The following is a 21,111-nucleotide window of genomic DNA, read 5'->3' as shown; positions in this document are numbered from 1 at the left end:
AGATCCTGTGAGCTGCCTATCATGATCAAGATCATCTATTTGTAATGCTACATGTTGTGTTTGTTGGGATCCGATGAATATTGAATACTATGTATGTTGATTATCAATCTATCATATATGTTGTTTATGTTCTTGCATGCTCTCCGTTGCTAGTAGAGGCTCTGGCCAAGTTGATACTTGTGACTCCAAGAGGGAGTATTTATGCTCGATAGTGGGTTCATGCCTCCATTGAATGCGGGGAGTGACGGCAACCTCTAAGGTTGTGGATGTGCTTGTTGCCACTAGGGATAAAACATCGATGCTTTGTCTAAGGATATTTGTGTTGATTACATTACGCACCATACTTAATGCAATTGTCCGTTGTTTGCAACTTAATACTCGGAAGGGGCTCGGATGATAACCGGAAGGTGGAGTTTTTAGGCATAGATGCATGCTTGGATAGCGGTCTATGTACTTTGTCGTAATGCCCCGATTAAATCTCATAGTACTCATCATGATATATGTATGTGCATTGTTATGCCTTCTTTATTTGTCAATTGCCCAAGCTGTAATTTGTTCACCCAACATCTCGTTTATCTTATGGGAGAGACACCACTAGTGAACTGTGGACCCCGGTCCATTCTTTACATCTGAAATACAATCTACGCAATTGTTCGTTACTTGTTCTTCGCGAACAAACATCATCATCCACACTATACATCTAATCCTTTGTTTACAGCAAGTCTGGTGAGATTGACAACCTCACCGTTACGTTGGGGCAAAGTACTTTGATTGTGTTGTGCGAGGTTCCACGTTGGCGCCGTAATCCCTGGTGTTGCGCCGCACTACACTCCGCCACCAACAACCTTCACGTGTTCCTTGACTCCTACTGGTTCGATAACCTTGGTTTCTTACTGAGGGAAACTTACTGCTGTGCGTATCACACCTTCCTCTTGGGGTTCCCAACGGACGTGTCGACTGCACGCCATCAATGCTCTAAGATCAGTGTTGCTTGCTGCTCTGGGGCAATCTTTTACGGCAAAATTGATTGCCTGTATCCGTTTGCATCGAGCCGCGGACGCCGAAATTGATCGTTGGGTCATGCTTGACCGTTTGCATCTCGGGTGCCTCCAACAGGCTAACACATTTTATCTATCGAGGTCAGCCATGGGTTCTATCTAAACGTATCACAAATTGAAGATAAAATGTAGCCATAAATAAACAGTGGCAAATTTAGCCAAAATAGTGCAATATTAGAAACAAATTGGACATATTAACTACAAAAATGGAGGTTTAAACTAATTTAAAAAAATTACAGAAACAATCTAGTTCTTATAAGCCCCGCATCGCCATCATTGATACGCGTAAAGCACACGCCCGTTGGGAACCCCAAGTGGAAGGTGTGATGCGTACAGCAGCAAGTTTCCCTCAGTAAGAAACCAAGGTTTATCGAACCAGTAGGAGTCAAGGATCACGTGAAGGTCGTTGGTGACGGAGTGTAGTGCGGCGCAACACCGGGGATTCCGGCGCCAACATGGAACCCGCACAACACAATCAAAGTACTTTGCTCCCAACGTAACGGTGAGGTTGTCAATCTCACCAGCTTGCTCGTAAACAAAGGATTAAATGTATAGTGTGGAAGATGATCTTTGTTTGCGAAGAACGAGTAAGAACGGAGTTTGCGTAGATTGTATTTCAGATGTAAAGAATGGACCGGGGTCCACGGTTCACTAGTGGTGTCTCTCCGATAAGAAATAGCATGTTGGGTGAACAAATTACGGTTGGGAAATTGACAAATAAAGAAGGCATAACAATGCACATACATATATCACGATGACTACTATGAGATTTAATCGGGGCATTACGACAAAGTACATAGACCGCTATCCAGCATGCATCTATGCCTAAAAAGTCCACCTTCAGGTTATCATCCGAACCCCTTCCAGTATTAAGTTGCAACAACAGACAATTGCATTAAGTATGGTGCGTAATGGAATCAACACAAATATCCTGGGACAAAGCATTGATGTTTTATCCCTAGTGGCAACAGCACATCCAAAACCTTAGAACGTTCTGTCACTGTCCCAGATTCAATGGAGGCATGAACCCACTATCGAGCATAAATACTCCCTCTTGGAGTTACAAGTATCAACTTGGACAGAGCCTCTACTAGCAACGGAGAGCATGCAAGAACATAAACAACACATATATGATAGATTGATAATCAACTTGACATAGTATTCCATATTCATCGGATCCCAACAAACACAACATGTAGCATTACAAATAGATGATCTTGATCATGATAGGCAGCTCACAAGATCTAACATGATAGCACAATGAGGAGAAGACAACCATCTAGCTACTGCTATGGACCCATAGTCCAGGGGTGAACTACTCACACATCGATCCGGAGGCGATCATGGTGATGAAGAGTCCTCCGGGAGATGATTCCCCTCTCCGGCGAGGGTGCCGGAGGCGATCTCCTGAATCCCCCGAGATGGGATTGGCGGCGGCGGCGTCTCTGGAAGGTTTTCCGTATCGTGGCTCTCGGTACTAGGGTTTTCGCGACGAAGGGTTTAAGTAGGCGGAAGGGCAGAGTTGGAGGCGGCGCGGGGGCCCCACACCATAGGGCGGCGCGGGCCCCACCCAGGCCGCGCGGCCCTGTGGTGTCGGCGCCCCATCGCTCCACTTCGTAATCCCTCCGGTCTTCTGGAAGCTTCGTGGAAAAATAAGACCCTGGGCGTTGATTTCGTCCAATTCCGAGAATATTTCCTTTGTAGGATTTCTGAAACCAAAAACAGCAGAAAACATCAACTGGCTCTTCGGCATCTCGTCAATAGGTTAGTGCCGGAAAATGCATAATAACGACATAAAGTGTGTATAAAACATGTGAGTATCATCATAAACATAACATGGAACATAAGAAATTATAGATACGTTTGGGACGTATCAAGCATCCCCAAGCTTAATTCCTACTCGCACTCGAGTAGGTAAACGATAACAAGGATAATTTGTGAAGTGACATGCTATCATAATCTTGATCAATACTATTGTAAAGCATATGAGATGAATGCAACGATTCGAAGCAATGGTAAAGACAATGAGTAAACAATTGAATCATATAGCAAAGACTTTTCATGAATAATACTTTCAAGACAAGCATCAATAAGACTTGCATAAGAGTTAACTCATAAAGCAATAAATTCTTAGTAGAAAGCTTTGAAGCAACACAAAGGAAGATATAAGTTTCAACAGTTGCTTTCAACTTCAACATGTTTATCTCATGGATAATTGTCAACACAAAGTAATATAACAGGTGCAATAGGTAAACATGTAAGAATCAATGCACACGAGTTCACACAAGTGTTTGCTTCTAAGATAGAAAGAAGTAGGTAAGCTCGACTCAACAATAAAGTAGAAGAATGGCCCTTCGCGAGAGGAAGCATGGATTACTATTTTTGTGCTAGAGCTTTTCATTTTGAAAACATAGAAACAATTTTGTCAACGGTAGTAATAAATCATATGTGTTATGTATAAGACATCCTATAAGTTGCAAGCCTCATGCATAGATTACCAATAGTGCCCGCACCTTGTCCTAATTAGCTTGGATTTACATGGATTATCATTGCATAACATATGTTTCAACCAAGTGTCACAAAGGGGTACCTCTATGCCGCATGTACAAAGGTCTAAGGAGAAAGATCGCATTTGATTTCTCGTTTTTGATTATTCTCAACTTAGACATCCATACCGGGACAACATAGACAACGAGATAATGGACTCCTCTTTAATGCATAAGCATTCAACAACGAATAATATTCTCATAAGAGATTGAGGATTAATTGTCCAAACTGAAACTTCCACCATGGATCATGGCTTTAGTTAGCGGCCCAATGTTCTTCTCTAATAATATGCATACTCAAACCATTTGATCATGATAAATCACCCTTACTTCAGACAAGACGAACATGCATAGCAACTCACATGATATTCAACAAAGGTAAAAGCGTTGATGGCGTCCCCAGAAACATGGTTACCGCTCAACAAGCAACTTATTAAGAAATAAGACACATAAGTATATATTCTTCACCACAATAGTTTTTAAGGCTATATATTTTCCCATGAGCGATATATTGCAAAGACAAAGGATTGAATTTTAAAGGTAGCACTCAAGTAATTTACTTTGGAATGGCAGAGAAATACCATGTAGTAGGTAGGTATGGTGGACACAAATGGCATAGTTTTTGGCTCAAGGATTTGGATGCACGAGAAGAATTCCTCTCAATACAAGGCTAGGCTAGCAAGGTTGTTTGAACCAAACTCAAGTATAAAACGGTACATCAAAACTTACATATGAACATATTGCAAGCATTATAAGACTTTACATCGTCTTCCTTGTTGTTCAAACACCTTAACCAGAAAATATCTAGACTCTAGAGACCAATCATGCAAACCAAATTTTAACAAGCTCTATGTGGTTCTTCATTAATAGGTACAAATTACATGATGCAAGAGCTTAAACATGATCTATATGAGCACAACAATTGCCAAGTATCAAATTATTCAAGACATTATACCAATTACCACATGAAGCATTTTATGTTTCCAACCATATAACAATGAACGAAGCAGTTTCAACCTTCGCCATGAACATTAAAAGTATAGCTAAGAACATATGTGTTCATACGAAACAGCGGAGCATGTCTCTCTCCCAAACAAGGAATGCTAGGATCCGATTGTATTCAAACAAAAATAAAAACAAAAACAAACATACGCTCCAAGTAAAGCACATAAGATGTGACGGAATAAAAATATAGTTTCACTAGAGGTGACCTGATAAGTTGTCGATGAAGAAGGGATGCCTTGTGCATCCCCAAGCTTAGATGCTTGAGTCTTCTTAAAATATGCAGGGATGAACCACGGGGGCATCCCCAAGCTTAGACTTTTCACTCTTCCTGATCATATTGTATCATCCTCCTCTCCTGACCCTTGAAAACTTCCTCCACACCAAACTCAAAACAAACTCATTAGAGGGTTAGTGCATAATTGAAAATTCGTATATTCAGAGGTGACATAATCATTCTTAACACTTCTGGACATTGCACAAAGCTACTGAAAGTTAATGGAACAAAGAAATCCATCAAACATAGCAAAATAGGCAATGCGAAATAAAAGGTAGAATCTGTCAAAACAGAACAGTCCGTAAAGACGAATTTTTCTGGGGCACTTAACTTGCTCAGATGAAAATGCTCAAATTGAATGAAAGTTGCGTACATATTTGAGGATCACGCACGTAAATTGGCAGATGTTTCTAAATTTCGTGACAGTAAAAATTTGTTTCTGCGCAGTAATCCAAATCTAGTATTGACTTTACTATCAAAGACTTTACTTGGCACAACAATGCAATAAAATAAAGATAAGGAGAGGTTGCTACAGTAGTAACAACTTCCAAGACTCAAATATAAAACAAAAGTGCAGAAGTAAAATAATGGGTTGTCTCCCATAAGCGCTTTTCTTTAACGCCTTTCATCTAGGCGCAGAAAGTGTGAATCAAGTATTATCGAGAGATGAAGCATCAACAGAGGGGTTTGGAGTTTTCTCAACTATGCATTGTATCGTATCTATGTAATTTTCAGAGGCTCCTCTTTCATTACTCTTAGGCTTGCTATTCTCATCAAACAAATTTTCAGGAACAAGCCAACCATAGTTATTTTCTAGAGCTTCATGCATTCCTAGGAGCTTACTAGGTATCGGTACTTTAATCTCATCCCCCCATCATTGACATTATTAGTGTACTTTATTCTATCCATGTCCATCTTTTCAAGTGTTTTTGCGAAATCGGTGAACAAACCAAGCCTCTTATGCTTAATAAAAACTTTTCTAGCTTCCTTAGCTATATCTTCAAATTCTCTAAGAAGGACTTTTAAAACAAAATTTCTCTTTTGTCCCCTTTCCATATCAGAGAGTGTAAGAAACATATGTTGAATTATAGGATTGAGATTAACAAATCTAGTTTCCAACATGTGTATTAAACAGGCAGTAGCACTCTCATAAGTAGGAGCAACTTTTACCAAGGGTGTATCTTCAAAATCTTCATCCATACTAACATGGGTGAAAAATGCTTCTATAATATCTCTTCCAATGATAGACCCTCGTCCTACCGGTATGTCTTTTAGAGTGTATTTAGGAGGAAACATGATGAAATAAACAAAAGGTAAATGCAAGTAACTAATTTTTTTGTGTTTTTAATATAGAGAACGCAAACAAGACAGTAAATAAAGTAAATCTAGCAACTAATTTTTTTTGTAGTTTTGATATAGAGAACAAAGAAAGCAGTAAATAAAGTAAAGTAAAGCAAGACAAAAACAAAGTAAAGAGATTGGATGTGGGAGACTCCCCTTGCAGCGTGTCTTGATCTCCCCGGCAACGGCGCCAGAATTAGCTTGATACGCGTAAAGCACACGCCCGTTGGGAACCCCAAGTGAAAGGTGTGATGCGTACAGCAGCAAGTTTCCCTCAGTAAGAAACCAAGGTTTATCGAACCAGTAGGAGTCAAGGATCACGTGAAGGTCGTTGGTGATGGAGTGTAGTGCGGCGCAACACCAGGGATTCCGGCGCCAACGTGGAACCTGCACAACACAATCAAAGTACTTTGCCCCAACGTAACAGTGTGAGGTTGTCAATCTCACCGGCTTGCTGTAAACAAAGGATTAAATGTATAGTATGGAAGATGATGTTTGTTTGCGAAGAACAGTAAAGAACAGAGTTTGCAGTAGATTGTATTTCAGATATAAAGAATGGACCGGGGTCCACAGTTCACTAGTGGTGTCTCTCCGATAAGAAATAGCATGTTGGTGAACAAATTACAGTTGGACAATTGACAAATAAAGAAGACATAACAATGCACATACATATATCACGATGACTACTATGAGATTTAATCAGGGCATTACGACAAAGTACATAGACCGCTATCCAGCATGCATCTATGCCTAAAAAGTCCACCTTCGAGGTTATCATCCGAACCCCATCCAAGTATTAAGTTGCAACAACAGACAATTGCATTAAGTATGGTGCGTAATGTAATCAACACAAATATCCTTAGACAAAGCATTGATGTTTTATCCCTAGTGGCAACAACACATCCACAACCTTAGAACTTTCATCGTCACTGTCCCGCATTCAATGGAGGCATGAACCCACTATCGAGCATAAATACTCCCTCTTGGAATTACAAGTATCAACTTGGCCAGAGCCTCTACTAGCAACGGAGAGCATGCAAGAACATAAACAACACATATATGATAGATTGATAATCAACTTGACATAGTATTGCATATTCATCGGATCCCAACAAACACAACATGTAGCATTACAAATAGATGATCTTGATCATGATAGGCAGCTCACAAGATCTAACATGATAGCACAATGAGGAGAAGACAACCATCTAGCTACTGCTATGGACCCATAGTCCAGGGGTGAACTACTCACACATCGATCCGGAGGCGATCATGGTGATGAAGAGTCCTCCGGGAGATGATTCCCCTCTCCGGCAGGGTGCCGGAGGCGATCTCCTGAATCCCCCGAGATGGGATTGGCGGCGGCGGCGTCTCTGGAAGGTTTTCCGTATCGTGGCTCTCGGTACTGGGGTTTTCACGACGAAGGCTTTAAGTAGGTGTGAGATGGGATTGGCGGTAGCTCATCGTCGCTGGAGGTGTCGGATGGAAACTTGGATGAATGGCGGCCGGTTGAAGATCCGAAAGCGCCTACGTGTGGGTCTTATTGAGCGCGGATGAACGGCGGCGCAGAAGTCGAAGAGAGCGGCGGTTGCTCTTCTGAGGAGTCCGCGTTCCATTCTGGTGGTTGGCGCGTCGGTCGACGCGGTTGCCAATGCGACGGTTCCGCTTCCCGGCAACTGCACCGTCGCTATGTAGGCGGCGGTTGAGCATCCGAGCCGCTGACGCGTCAGGCCCGCGTCGCTTCGCGTCGCTTTTCGTTGTGTCTGGTGTGCCCGGTGCGTCCCCCGTGGGACGGGGACGGGCTCGGGGCGCCGGACACCGTATCGGACCGTGCCGGACAAAAATCGGCTTTGGAGACGCGGCTGGAACCATTTTTTTGTCCAGCGCGCCCCAAAACCGTTTGGGAACGCTTTGGGAGACGCGACTGGAGATGCTCTAAGTAGTTACTGCTTAGATCTCAAGGTACCATTTCACACATCCATCCCTATTCCAAAAAAAAATCTATAAATGCTCTATAAAGTCAAACGATTATAAGTTTAAATAAATTTATAGAAAAAAGTACTTACCAACATGATCGTACTGCCACGGCTGGGGACCCGCGAGTACAGTAATTTTGACTGGATCTCTAATTCTGTCGTCATCTGGTCTAGTCAGTGTCAATGCACAAGACGCATGCAACAGTAGTGCACTATTAGCGCTTTACCACACCTCGCCATTTGCCATTTCTGCGGGTGCCAGCTTCGTTATAGTTGTTGCAGTTGCTGTTAGCCGCACGAATCTGGGTGTGGACAGGACAGATGGAGGCCGGATACATGTACAAGCTCTTTTAAAAGGATCGAAAATTGCGTTTACAAATTTCAAAAATATTGGGAAAAAGTTTGGATGAAGTTACCCTACATGTGCTCAAATTTTGATTTTAATGTAAAATTCTTTTGGCCTTAGCCTTGAAGTATGCGCTATTCACCGCCACACTTTTGAAATATGCGATATTCACCGTCACACTTCAGTTATTTTTACAACAAAAGACAGTTGTATTGGGAAATCCAATTCGGCTCACGGGTGCATATAAACTTGTCGTGTGAAAATACATTTTAAAGTGTTAAATTTAAAATAATTTTCTACATGTATATCTAATTTTTTTATGTTTGCACATAAGTTTTCGGGGAAAAAGAATATTTTTTGTATCTCGTGTTAAAAAGATAAATTTTAATGCTCCAACACGACTACGTATAGGACATTTTTTTGTCTTTTTCATAAATGCCACATAAAATGTTGTTTTCCCAAAAAAAAAAAACTTGAGTACAGACATAGAATGTCAGCATGTGCATCTAAAATTTTATTTCAGAATTTTTTGACATTTATAAATTCATTTTAATTATTTTTTATAATAACTGCATATGCACCTATGAGCCAAGACGCCACCTCCGTTTTATTGTGTTCCTACTTTTCTGGTATACCTCATTGGCTACATCTAGGATTTATTTTTCAGATTGTTATGAAACTTTGAAATATGATTTAACGATTCTTGAAAATAAGGGGCTAGATATACTTGGCCTTGATTTGGAGTTTCCGCTCGAGATCTAGCATGATCGAAGTGGCCAAGTACAACAGGTAGATATTTATTTTTACGCTTGATGACCCACGAGTATAGGGGATTGCAACAATTTTCGAGGGAAGTAAAACCTAAATTTATTGATTCGATACAAGGAGAGACAAAGAATATTTATAAGGTTTAACAGATGAGTTGTCAATTCACCTGCGCCTGAAAATAGACTTGCTGCAATAGTTTATCAGTAGTAACAGTTTTATGGCACTGGGAGTAGTGAAGTAATACCAGTAGCGAAATAAAAACAATAGTAGTGATGATTGCAGTAGACAACAAGATTAAAATACTGTAGGCACATGAATGGATGAACGAGAATGGATGAACGGGCGTTGCATGACTGAGAGAGTCCATATAATAGAAAGACATAGGCATTGCAAGTAATAATGATATAAGCATCCTAGCATAATATAAACATAGGTGTGTGTTCTTATTTAGTCGTGCGTGCTCGCAATAAGAGCATCCCCACTCGTTGGCGCTCCCCACGCCCAAATCCGGACGAAACAACCGCCGGATTGGACGAAATTAAGTCGTGGGGAGTACCGTATTTCCAGTCGTCCACCCGGAGTTCGGCGGATAGAGTTTAAATTCAAACAAATCGCCGTCCCGCGCTACTAGTACGGCCAGTTGATCGGCAAAAGGAGCAAAAGGATCAGCCATCGGCGATCGGAGGGAAATTACACGGAGACAGGCTCGTCGGCAGTCCCGGCCGGCACGGCGGTGTCCGACGGACCAGTTCCCTCACACGCCGTGGCCGAGGCGGCTGCGGCGGGCGACGAGGAAGCAGCGGCGCGTGGACGCCGAAGCAGCCCGCAGTCGACGAGGTAGATGGTGAGGTAGACGAGGTAGGAGCCGGCGGAGACGACGAAGGACCGGCCGGGAGTGACTCGGAGGATGTCGCTGCGGTGGCCCCGGTACCAATTCCTCGTCTCCTCGTCCATCGGTTCCATGTCGCCGCCGCCCATGAGGAACGCCAAGTCCGTGTTCCTCTTCTTCGCCGCCGCCGTCGTCTTCGGCGGGGCGATCCGGACGCCTTGGTTGGCGAGCATCTCCCGCCACCTGCCGTCGAACTTGTCGTTCCTCCCGTCGGCGTGCGACCTCAAGTCGGCCCAGCGACTTGTCGATCGACGCCCGCATCCTGTCGGCGGGATTGTCCGTCCGTTTGAGCTCTTTCAGCTTCTTCTGGCCGAGTTCGTGGCGCCCTTCCGCCGCACAAGCCGCCGGAGCGTCGGGGTTGTACTGCTCGGTCTTGCTCTTCGAGAGGGTCGTGCGAGTTTCCTTCCACTTCTCGCAATTCTCGAGGCGGGCGTAGACGTTGAGGAACTTGTACTGCAGGCCGGTGTCGTCCGTGTACATGTCCAAAGCTCGGCGCAGCTGGGGAAAAAAGAGCACGGCGATACGGGTCAGGTAACGACGATGTACCTCGGTGATGCAGGGTCGGCGGAGCATACCTTTGCTCCAAGTCGTGGCCGCTGATCGGCCGTTTCTCGACCTCCTCCTCGTATGCCGTGCCATTTGCCGCACGCCGTCCGCATGATCCCCCAATGGGTGGCCATTGCCTTCTCTCCCGGTACACGTTCATGTTCGTCTTGTTGAAGTAGGGATCGACGAGTTTGCGTTCCTCGTACGCCCGCTTCACTCGAAGCCGTATGTGTCGAACGACTGATTGGCTCCGATTATGCCGTTCGTGGACACGGTCATCCAAGCTTCGGCGAGGCACTCCTCTTCCTTCGGCGTCCATTTGATACGCGGTTCGGCAGGCGGCGAGTCCTTCTTCCTCTTCTTCTTCCCCTTCGACAGGTTGGCGGCGGCTTGAGTTGGCTCTTCTTCTTCCCTCGTCTTCTTCTTCGACGGCTTGGCTTCCGTCGGCAACATCCTCCCGATGCCCGTTGCGCGCTGCCACAGCTGCCGTCGCCCTCGTCTCCTCTTGCGTGAAGAACCCCGGGCACGCAGCGGCGGCGGCCATGAAGAACCTCGGGCTCGCAGCGGCGGCCATGGAGCCGGAGGTTATCATCTCGTGGATCTCCTCTTCGTTCGGCGCCGCCATCGCACCGAACGGGAGCGGCCCTCGTCGCAGGGCCGGCGAGGTGTCCTCGAACAGGCCGCCGCCGCCGACGTCAAGCTCGGGCGGCGACGTCGTGGACCTGGACGGTTGGACGTAGGCGCCCTCTTGGAACACGGCAGTCGGCGACGGCGAGTACAGCGAAGGGGAGAAGGACGACGGGGAACTGGTTGTACCTTGCGTCGGCCATTGGCCGGGGAACACGCTGCCGCCGCTCAGGGCCATGCTGATCATCCTCGCTTGTTCGTCCTGGGCCGCCGCCGCCCTCTTGACGGCGGCTCTTTTCACCCTCTCCGCCCTGGCGCTTGTTTCCACCTCGCGCCGTTTCTCGTCCGCCGCCCACTCGGAGTTCGACATGCCCGGCGGCTTCGTCTTCTTCGCCCGCATCTTCCTCGCCGGCGCCTTCGGCGGCATTGTGGTGGACGAGAAGACGAGTAGGAGAGTGGTGGACGAGAAGACGCCGGCGGGAACTGGAGCTGGAAGACGAGGAGATTGGGGAATTTCGGCGGGAGAGAATGGGGATATGCAAGCAAATTGGAGGGAATGGGGATATGCAAGCAAAGTGGAGGGAAAATCGACAGGATTTGGTTTTCCAGTCGCCGACTACGCGGGTCCACACGACGTTTCGCGCCAAAATCTTTCGTCCGGAGTCCCCGAGCGCTCCCCGGGGGGCCGGGGATGGCGTGGGCTCGCCGGATGGACGAAGGGCCAAATCCGGACGAAAACGAGGAACCGGGGGCGCGACTGGGCCGAATTTCGCCGTCCGGATGGAAAAAACGCTCGCCGGGGGCCTGTTCGGGGGGACGAGTGGAGATGCTCTAGGAAACTTGCACGACATCTTTTGTCCTACCAGCCCGTTGCAGCGGGGCCTCTAGGGAAACTACTGGTAATTAAGGTACTCCTTTTAATGGAGTACCGGAGCAAAGCATTAACACTCCGTGAACACATGTGATCCTCACATCATAGCCATCCCCTCCGGTTAACCCAATTATTGTCACTTTGGGGCCTCGGGTTCCGGACAACAATATGTGTATAGAACTTGCAGATATGATGAAAAATAATTATTATTCTCATGAATCAATAACATGTTCAGATCTGAGATCATCTCACTCGGGCCCAAAGTGCCAAGCATTAAGCACAACAAGTTGCAACAATGTCAAAAATACTAACAACTACTGGGTACTATGCCCATAACAATCTTATAGCTATTACATGAACAATCTCATCCAATCCCTACCATCCCCTATAGCCTACAGCGGGGAATTACTCACACATGGATGAGAGAATCATGGATGGTTGATGGAGAGGCGTCGGTGATGGCGATGATCTCCTCCAAATCCCCGTCCCGGCAGGGTGTCAGAACGGAGTTTCTGGTCCCCGGATTGGGGTTTCTGGTGGCGGCGGAGCAGTGGAATTCTTTCTGGAGAAAACGTCGAACCCCTCCGGTTTTCAGGTCAGGAGGCTTATATAGTGCGAAGGAGAGGTCGAAGAGGTGGCCGAGGCGGCCAGACCACCCCTTGGTGCGGCCAAGGCCTGGCCCGCGCCAAGGGTGGGTGTGGGCCCCTCGTGCCCCCCCCCCCCCTCCGTCTTGTCTTCTGGCTGCGGAGTCTTCAGGTGAAATAATGATTTTTCTATATTTTCCGGGAATTTTCCCGAAAGTTGGATTTCTGCACAAAAACAAGACACCAAAGCAATTCTGCTGAAAACAGTGTTATTCTACGTTAGTTGTATTCAAAACACATAAGATAGAGGCCAAATAACAACAAAAGTATTCGGGAAAATAGATACGTTTTGAACGTATCAACGCTACCCTTTAAAATTAAGGTGGGCCCCGACAGAATTCTGAGAGGGGGCTAGGACACACAGTCCAAAGAACACCAAGTCATTACTCACTAATACCAACACATTCTTCATGAGTTAGGACACTAAATTTTTGCGCTACGACTAATAGGGATCTTCACACGAATTAGGAGATCACCAGTTTTCATAAACTATTGGTCCTTCACGAATCACTACGGTGGTTTTCAAGTGAAATCTAGCCGGCTTCGAGGCGCACACCCACCATGAAGTAACAACACTAGCCTAGCACCTGAATCTTGAGCCTCCCACAAAGATATCATAAATAGTTCGTTTCACAAAGCATAGGTTTCTTCATACTAGAGTGGAGGTTTATATTTAGATGCATGGGCGAAGAGGCAAATGTATGGTCATGAAAGGATGTGTCGTTTCTCTTAGAAGAAACTACTCCGAAAACCTCTACTTTTGCCTTAGGGGTATGGGTCTAGTTCTAGGGTAAAGCATAAATTCAGCCGTTATTACAAAAACTAGAAGACCGGAAGTACCAAATGGTTAAACCTGGAGGTTCCAAAGTAGTACAAAATTCAAATTGTCGGAGCAGGAAAACTGAATCTCAGAGGTTCCACTTTAAAACCTTGGTGCTACCTTCTTAACGAGAAGATCTCAAAGATGGATTTTACTTGCAGGTAAAGAAAAAAATGCTCCGAGGTTCTATTTGAAACACGACAGGTTTTTGTCATAGAAATGTGCATGATTTGTAGTACTGGGTCAGACTCACCTCAGAGGTACCAGGTTGAACAGAACACCCTTAAAATCAAAGTTGTATAGAAAACTAGAAATTAAGTCCTTGCTTGGAAGTACCGGACAATTTTGACTTGGAAGTGCCAGCCCATACAGAATATATTTTCATGGACCGGGTTTATGAAGGGTCATGGTTCTAATAGCATAACGAACTTGGTGGTACCTGCAGAAATAGAAACATAGCAATATTAGGACCCTCCTTGTCTCTAAAAATCACATCGTCCTCCTATCGGCAAAACTTTTAATAACGTCAACTCCCTAATTCCTTCATGCAATGTGATAGGAGTGAAATTGTTTCCAAAATTATATTAGAAATGATGAACAAGGCATCTTATTGAAGACTAAGTCATTTCTAAAAATCCAAATACTACAAATGTGTGCGCCATTGATGCACATGTGTTTCAACATGAGATGGGCAACATTGCTTTCTCAAATTTTTATGCATTTTTTGTGTTTTCGCATTTGGAGGATGATCAAATAAATTTCTTGCACATTCACCTTGCATTTAAATTATACTTGATAAATTTATGTTGTTCCAATTGGTCTTATGAACAATAATGGACATGTCATGAATGACGTGCTCCTATATCACACACGCACACACACTTTTTGATTGGTCTTTGTTATGTGAACATAGATATGCTTATTTGTCAACCTCTACGGGACATGGGTTGACAAAGAAAACTCTAGGGAGCTACTAACCATGTATTTTAATGACGGATTTGAACCACACACTTCCATGGAGCAAGACCTTTAAAGAAGGGCACACCAAAATCTTGCTAAGGTGAACTCGTTATACCTACAACACCATGCTATGATTTTCAAGAATTGACCAATCTTTGAGTGTTGATTTGTTTTCATTGCTAGCTTTGTAGGCTTCATGGAAGGTGAAGGAAAATTGAAGATTTGCCAAACGATTCCTCTGAAGGAAATTTGTGTTGGAGGTATGCCCAAAAGGCAATAATAAAGTGGTTATTATTATATCTTTGTATTTATGATAAATAATTCTATCTCACGGTATAATTTCATTAACCGAAAATATTAATACATGTGTGTTTTGTGAACTAAGTGGAGTCCCTGGTAAGCCTCTTGTTTAACTAGCTTGTTGATTAATCGATGATCAAGATTTCCTGGTCATGAACATTGAATGTTGTTAATAACAGGATCATGTCATTAGGAGAATGATATGATGAACACACCCATAGCAAGCGTAGCAATAAAACCAAGTCATTGAGCTCGTTTTGATGTAGCTTTAAAATGCATACTAACCCAATCCTTAGACCTAAAATTGTATTAATAACTAACACTGGAGGAACACTTTGATGACATCAAACAACACACCATAACTGGGTGATTTTAAAAGTGGCATTTTCTATTCTAAAAGTGGTAGTTGAGGCTAATGAATCAAGAATGGGATTTGCCCATCCAGATGACGGAGAGATATACTCTAAGCCTTCTCAGTGAGATATCATCCAATTACCTTATAAGCATGTGACTAGGTCACAAGGGATGTCATATCATGGAAAGGGTAAAGAGTAAATATCAGTAACGAGGTTGAACTAGGTATGGTTGATACCGACGATCGAATCTTGGATAAGTAAACTACCGCGAGACAAAGGGCATTGGTCATGAATGCATATTGTTCATGCAATCACGAGGTCATCGTTGAATATGTAGGAGTCATTACGGGTCTCCAGGTCCTCCTATTGCTTATTGATCGAAGAGGTGTCTCGATCATGTCTACATCATTCACGAACTGTAGGGTGACACACTTAAGGTTATCGCTTAGGTTAGATATATAATATGAATTGGAGATAAAATGTTGTTCGGAGTTTCGGATTGGATCCAGGACATCCGGAGAAGGTTCGGAATAGTCCAGAGAATAAGACTCATATATGGGAAGTTACTTTCCGGGTTTCACAAAAGTTCGAGAACGTCTCGGTATTTGATCGAACAGTTTCTAGAAGGTTCTAGAGGGGCCACTAGTGGCCCCGGTGGCCCGGGAGGGGCCACACAAGCCTAGGGTGCATCCCATCCCTGATGGACCAGGCGCACTAGCCTTGTAGACGCAGCTGGCCAGCCGGTACAAAACTCGACTTGCCGCTTGAAAAACCTCAATGGCAGCACAAATTGCAACAATAATATCAATAATGCAGTGGAACCTCCATTCCAACACACCCCTCAATGTCATCTTCCACTATTTTTTCCACGCACAATGATGTCGAGTAATCGCCGCCCTCACCCCTCGCCGTAGGTGCGCGATCAAAAGTTAGGATAGCGCTTTGGGGATGCCGCTTCGGGAGTGGCTATTTTACGGAGGACTAATAATAAAAATCAAGTTCAAAATACTGCAAGGGGTTTCACGAAAATGGAAAACATAAAAAACAAATAAAAAAAGCCTGCCACTCTCTTACAAAAAAGGCTATTAAACGAGAAACCAAACATACTTATATAACACTAGTTTGAAAGTGTAAAAATGAAAACAACGAGAGATAAAAATCAGTAACACAAATAATCAATCAACAACTAAAAATAATCAACACACAAAAATTATTAAAAAAATACAAAAGTAAAAACACGTTACACTAAAAAGAAAAATAGTACAATATTGACACTTGACTACAGTACCTAGATGTAGACATAAAAAAAAGTAGATATGGTTCCACGCACACTTGTAAACTTCAATTCTTTCGGTTCCTTGGTGAAAGCGCCAAAAACTCGAGGAAGTCAATACATAGTTTATTACAAATTTTAATTCATGGTTGAAAAATGGTTATAGAAATCTCATTCGTTAATCTTGCTAATCACCGGCCTGACTCAGATCTTTTCATACTTTTTCGTAACTACGGGCGCAATAGTTAAAAATGAATAAAAAGACATAAGTAAGGTCCATTTAAATCTATATTGTTTAGTAGTTAGATGCGTAGACAACGGTGTATGCTGAAAACCGAAACGTCCGTGGGTAAAATATTTCTTCGGCCACACCGACTAGTAGAAATATTGAGTACACCTAGTATATCTATACGAGGGCATATAGGACTTGATAAGGGTTTTTGTGGACTAAAAAAAGAAGGCACCGGGATAAACTTACCCCTTCAAGTTTTGTAGAGGGGGTGGGGGGGAGGGGGACACCGAAGCAAGCCTCATTATAGATGTGGTCAACGTTAATCTATGTCTGCGGCCAGATGTAAACGGATTGTGGTTGTCCCTTTTAGTCCTTGCGGATAGGATGACACCAAAACCATAGACCAGCGGGTCGACACAAATGGAACGATGTGTCCGCGTCGATCTATTTGCAACACAAATTTGGGCAGCAAATGCGTCGATGCGGACCGCACATGTGTCCCTCCTGCTGTCGCCTTGGGCCTGGCAGCGGGTCAACGATCGCTTCGCTTGCACGAGTGCTGGTCACTGTGGCGCCATCAATTGCACGCTTCGACTTCACAGATGTCTTGCTTGCGGTGGCCGGTCTTCTTCCGAAAGGGGTAGAATGGGAGGGGGTGCTCAGGCTTGCCGTCAATGCCTCTGAGCTGCAGGGAACGTCGATCGTGCATAGGCGTTCTGCCACTTCCCACATGCCGGAAGGGTTGGGCGAAGAGGAGCCGCTCAGGCTCACCATGGAGGCCTTACGTGTGCCTCCCCCTAGTGCCAAGGTTGTCGTGGGATCATTTGCCCGCGCCTGCTCCGGCCGCTACTCCACCTCCGCCTTTATTCCCTTTGGCAGCGTTGTCACCTAATTGGTCGTGGGATATGCCGGTGATCATGGACCTGACCTTGGAGGATGCTCATAAGCAGGTTTTGGACCTTTTTAGGCTGTTGGGCCACACGACTCAAACGGACCATAATAGGCACTTTTCGATGTCCAATTTGCGTCGGACGGCTGGACATGCCCCTTACTACAGATATTAAAGTTTATCTCGATGGCTAATTGGCAACTGAGGAAGCTGTATTTCCTATACCTGTAATATAGCAGGCGCGAGAGGTAGCTAGCATATCATATAATGTAACATCACGCGAAATGATGACCGATCAGATAGAAAAAACAGAGATCAGAGAGGGCATGCTGCAAAGAAGAAGCAGGCTACCGGACAGGGTGTTTCTACACCCGGGTGCATATGCACCATTTATTTGAAATTCATATTATACATATTTACAAATGTTAAAAAATACAAATAAAAATGTCTCGTGTATACCTTGACATGTTACATGCTCACAAAGTTGTTTCAGCAAAAACCGATATGTTTTGTGCCCTGCGCAAAAAAGACAAATTTTTGGTGCTAAAATAGTCTATTTTGTGAGACATTATTTGTCTTTTTTACACAGGGTACGAAAATTATCGGTTTTATGTGAAACTTTACGTGCACACATAGAACATGTCTCTCTGCATGCTAATTTTTTCCTCTAATTTTTTTATATTTTTGAAAAATGATTTGTACATACCGGGTGCATATGCACCTGGGATCAGTTTTGGTTTTCCGCAGGCTACCCCGGTACCCCTCATCCTATATATCCTGCCTCTCCCAAAACAGAACACGCCGCACCTGCCTTTCGGGGCGTGCAGGGGGCTTGCCATCGTTTCCGATTTCAAAGCTGCCTTCTCCTGCTACAGTAGAGCGGCTCCTTCAAGAGTTTCAGCGGGACCACGTAGTATGTGTGGAGTACAAGGTAGAGCACCACAGGTTGATCAGCGCGCTGGACTTTGGGGAAGTTTGGACCGGATCGAGACGGCCATGGATGGCGGCGAGGTGAGCCGGCATGGCATCCGATGATCCAACCTGAGCTATGCTGGGGCCGGCCTGGAGCACGGTCCAACTTTCGTTCGCCACCATGGGTGTGCGTTCTGACTTGTGCATAAGCGAACCGACAAAAATCATGTGCATTTGCATGCATGCAAGCCAGTGTTCTGCACTTGGGCCGGCCTCCCCTTTTTCCTGTCTCGCCCGGGCTTCCACGATCGATCTACGTAGCAACTCGCAAGCAAAGCTGCATGTCGCTATGGACGTTCCTTTTGCACTGCGTGCACGTACGGCAAAAAAAAGCTTACACCAACATGTCGCTACGTTCGATATACAACGTGTCACTACGTTCGATATATGCTCCAGTACGTGGGGGCATATACGCATGCTACAGCGGCACACAACATCTTCAACAGTTCGACTCATTTCGAACAGCAAAAAACACAAAATTACCTGTCTCACCCGTTTGTCCGTTTGGGTCGGTGCAGATCCAGCAACTAAACGCATTGGTTTTTTTAGGACTTTTAATAACAAGTTTAATTTACATAGTGCAAAATAAAATAAAAACATAGAAAGTAGGGCTGACATCCTAGGCCTACCTACTCTCACCGTCATCCTTGATGGCTTGATCAGGCAGCCGTACTTCGGAATAGGCCACAAGTACGTCCACAACTGCATTGGCGCCGCCATTGTAAGGGCCGGTGCACGCCACTGATCGAATGGCGACCATGCCGACGCAGGAGGCGGCGGTGCTAGAGCAGCCTAGCGTTGTGGGGTCTTGGGCGGAGTGGCTGGCCATCCCTGCTCGAGCACGGACTCGCGTAGTTGCACAGCGAAGCCCCGCCACTCGTCTACCTCTTGAAGCTCATGGATGGCCACTCAAAGAGCCTCCTCCTCGCTTAGGGCATCTCCAACCGGGCGACCCATCCCGCGCCCGCGCGTCCGGATGGGTCGAAACGGACAAAAACGCGGCCCAGCGCGCGGACCCATCCCTAAAACGGATGGCCGCGGCGTCCGGGACGACCCAAACCCGGCCCAAATCTTGGCCGGGTTTGCGTGGCAGCGGACGCGAAAGGCTGGTCGCTCGCGTCCTCCCCTTGTCCGCCCGGCCCGCCTGTCTGCCACCCAAAACACAAGGCCGCCGCACGCATCTCCCCACCCGCTCCGCCGCCACCCACGGACCGGCGATTTCGGAGCGCGTCGACGCCGGCCATCGTCGTCGAGACGCCGGCAAGCGGGCGGAAGCATAGGTCGAGGTCCCGCGGCTGCTTTCGCCGCGTCGTAGCGAAGTCGGAGGACGCCGGCGCCGGCGTTGTTGTCCTCTCACCGTCGCGACACCTCCCGCCGTTCGCAGGCTGCGCCGTTTCCGCCGGAGGTGAGCCCTCTGCACCGTGTTTCCGGACCGCAAGTCGGCTGAGGCGGCCATGGCTGCGGGTCCCTAGAGAAGCATTTGGATCGCCTCCGCTGCGAGTGTTCGTTCAAAAGCTCGAACTAATATGTGTCCCTTTTCGGATCATGGTGGACGGCGACGACGAGTACTACTTCAAGAACTTCATCGACACGTCGTCCGAAGAGGAGTCCGACGAGCGAATTTTTCACGGATGCTGCGGTGCTCATCCACGAGCACATTGTCTCGCGGATCCCCGTGTTCCGGGGGTCCTTGCCGGGGCGCGCGGCCGCCTTGGACCGCAAAGAGAACGCGGCCACGACCGGCTCTACAACGACTACTTCCAACCCAATCCATTGTTCGTGCCGCACTTGTTTCGCCGTCGTTTTCGGATGAACAGGCGCTCGTTCCGCCGGATAATGGATGGCGTCAAGATCTACGACGACTACTTCCGTGCGAAAGTGGATGCACTTGGCAAGGTAGGCCTCTCTTCGTACCCGAAATGCACGGCAGCGATTAGGATGCTCGCATATGGCGTTGCCGGTGATTTCGTAGATGAGTACACGCGCATGAGTGAGTCAACCGGCCTGGAATCGATGTACGGGTTCTGCGGAGCGGTGATCGGTTCGTTCGGAGAACGGTACCTCCGGCAACCAAATGCGGAGGACACGGCTCGTCGTTGTCGATCAACGCTTCCGGGGGTTTCTGGGATGCTTGGCGAGCATAGACTGCATGCATTGGGAGTGGAAGAACTGCCCCTTTGGTTGGCGGGGGTCATACGGCGGCCATTCGAGGGGTGCACGGTCATTCTTGAAGCTGTTGCTTCCCATGACACATGGATTTGGCACTCATTCTTCGGAATGGCTGGCTCGCACAATGACATCAATGTCTTGCGGCGCTCTCCGGTGTTTGATAGGCTAGCGTACGGTCGGTCCCACGATGTGGATTTTGAGATCAATGGCCACCACTACACCAAGGGGTACTACCTTGCTGATGGTATC

At 46.0% G+C, this 21,111-nt stretch overlaps 1 pseudogene; it reads left to right on the top strand.

Moving 5' to 3' along the window:
- Positions 1-21,111, top strand: part of LOC124654907 — an 89,165-nt pseudogene extending 68,054 nt beyond the window's left edge.

Source organism: Lolium rigidum, chromosome 5 (assembly GCF_022539505.1).
Source record: "Lolium rigidum isolate FL_2022 chromosome 5, APGP_CSIRO_Lrig_0.1, whole genome shotgun sequence".
Lineage (NCBI taxonomy): Eukaryota > Viridiplantae > Streptophyta > Magnoliopsida > Poales > Poaceae > Lolium > Lolium rigidum.
This window is presented reverse-complemented; position numbering and strand designations above follow the sequence as displayed.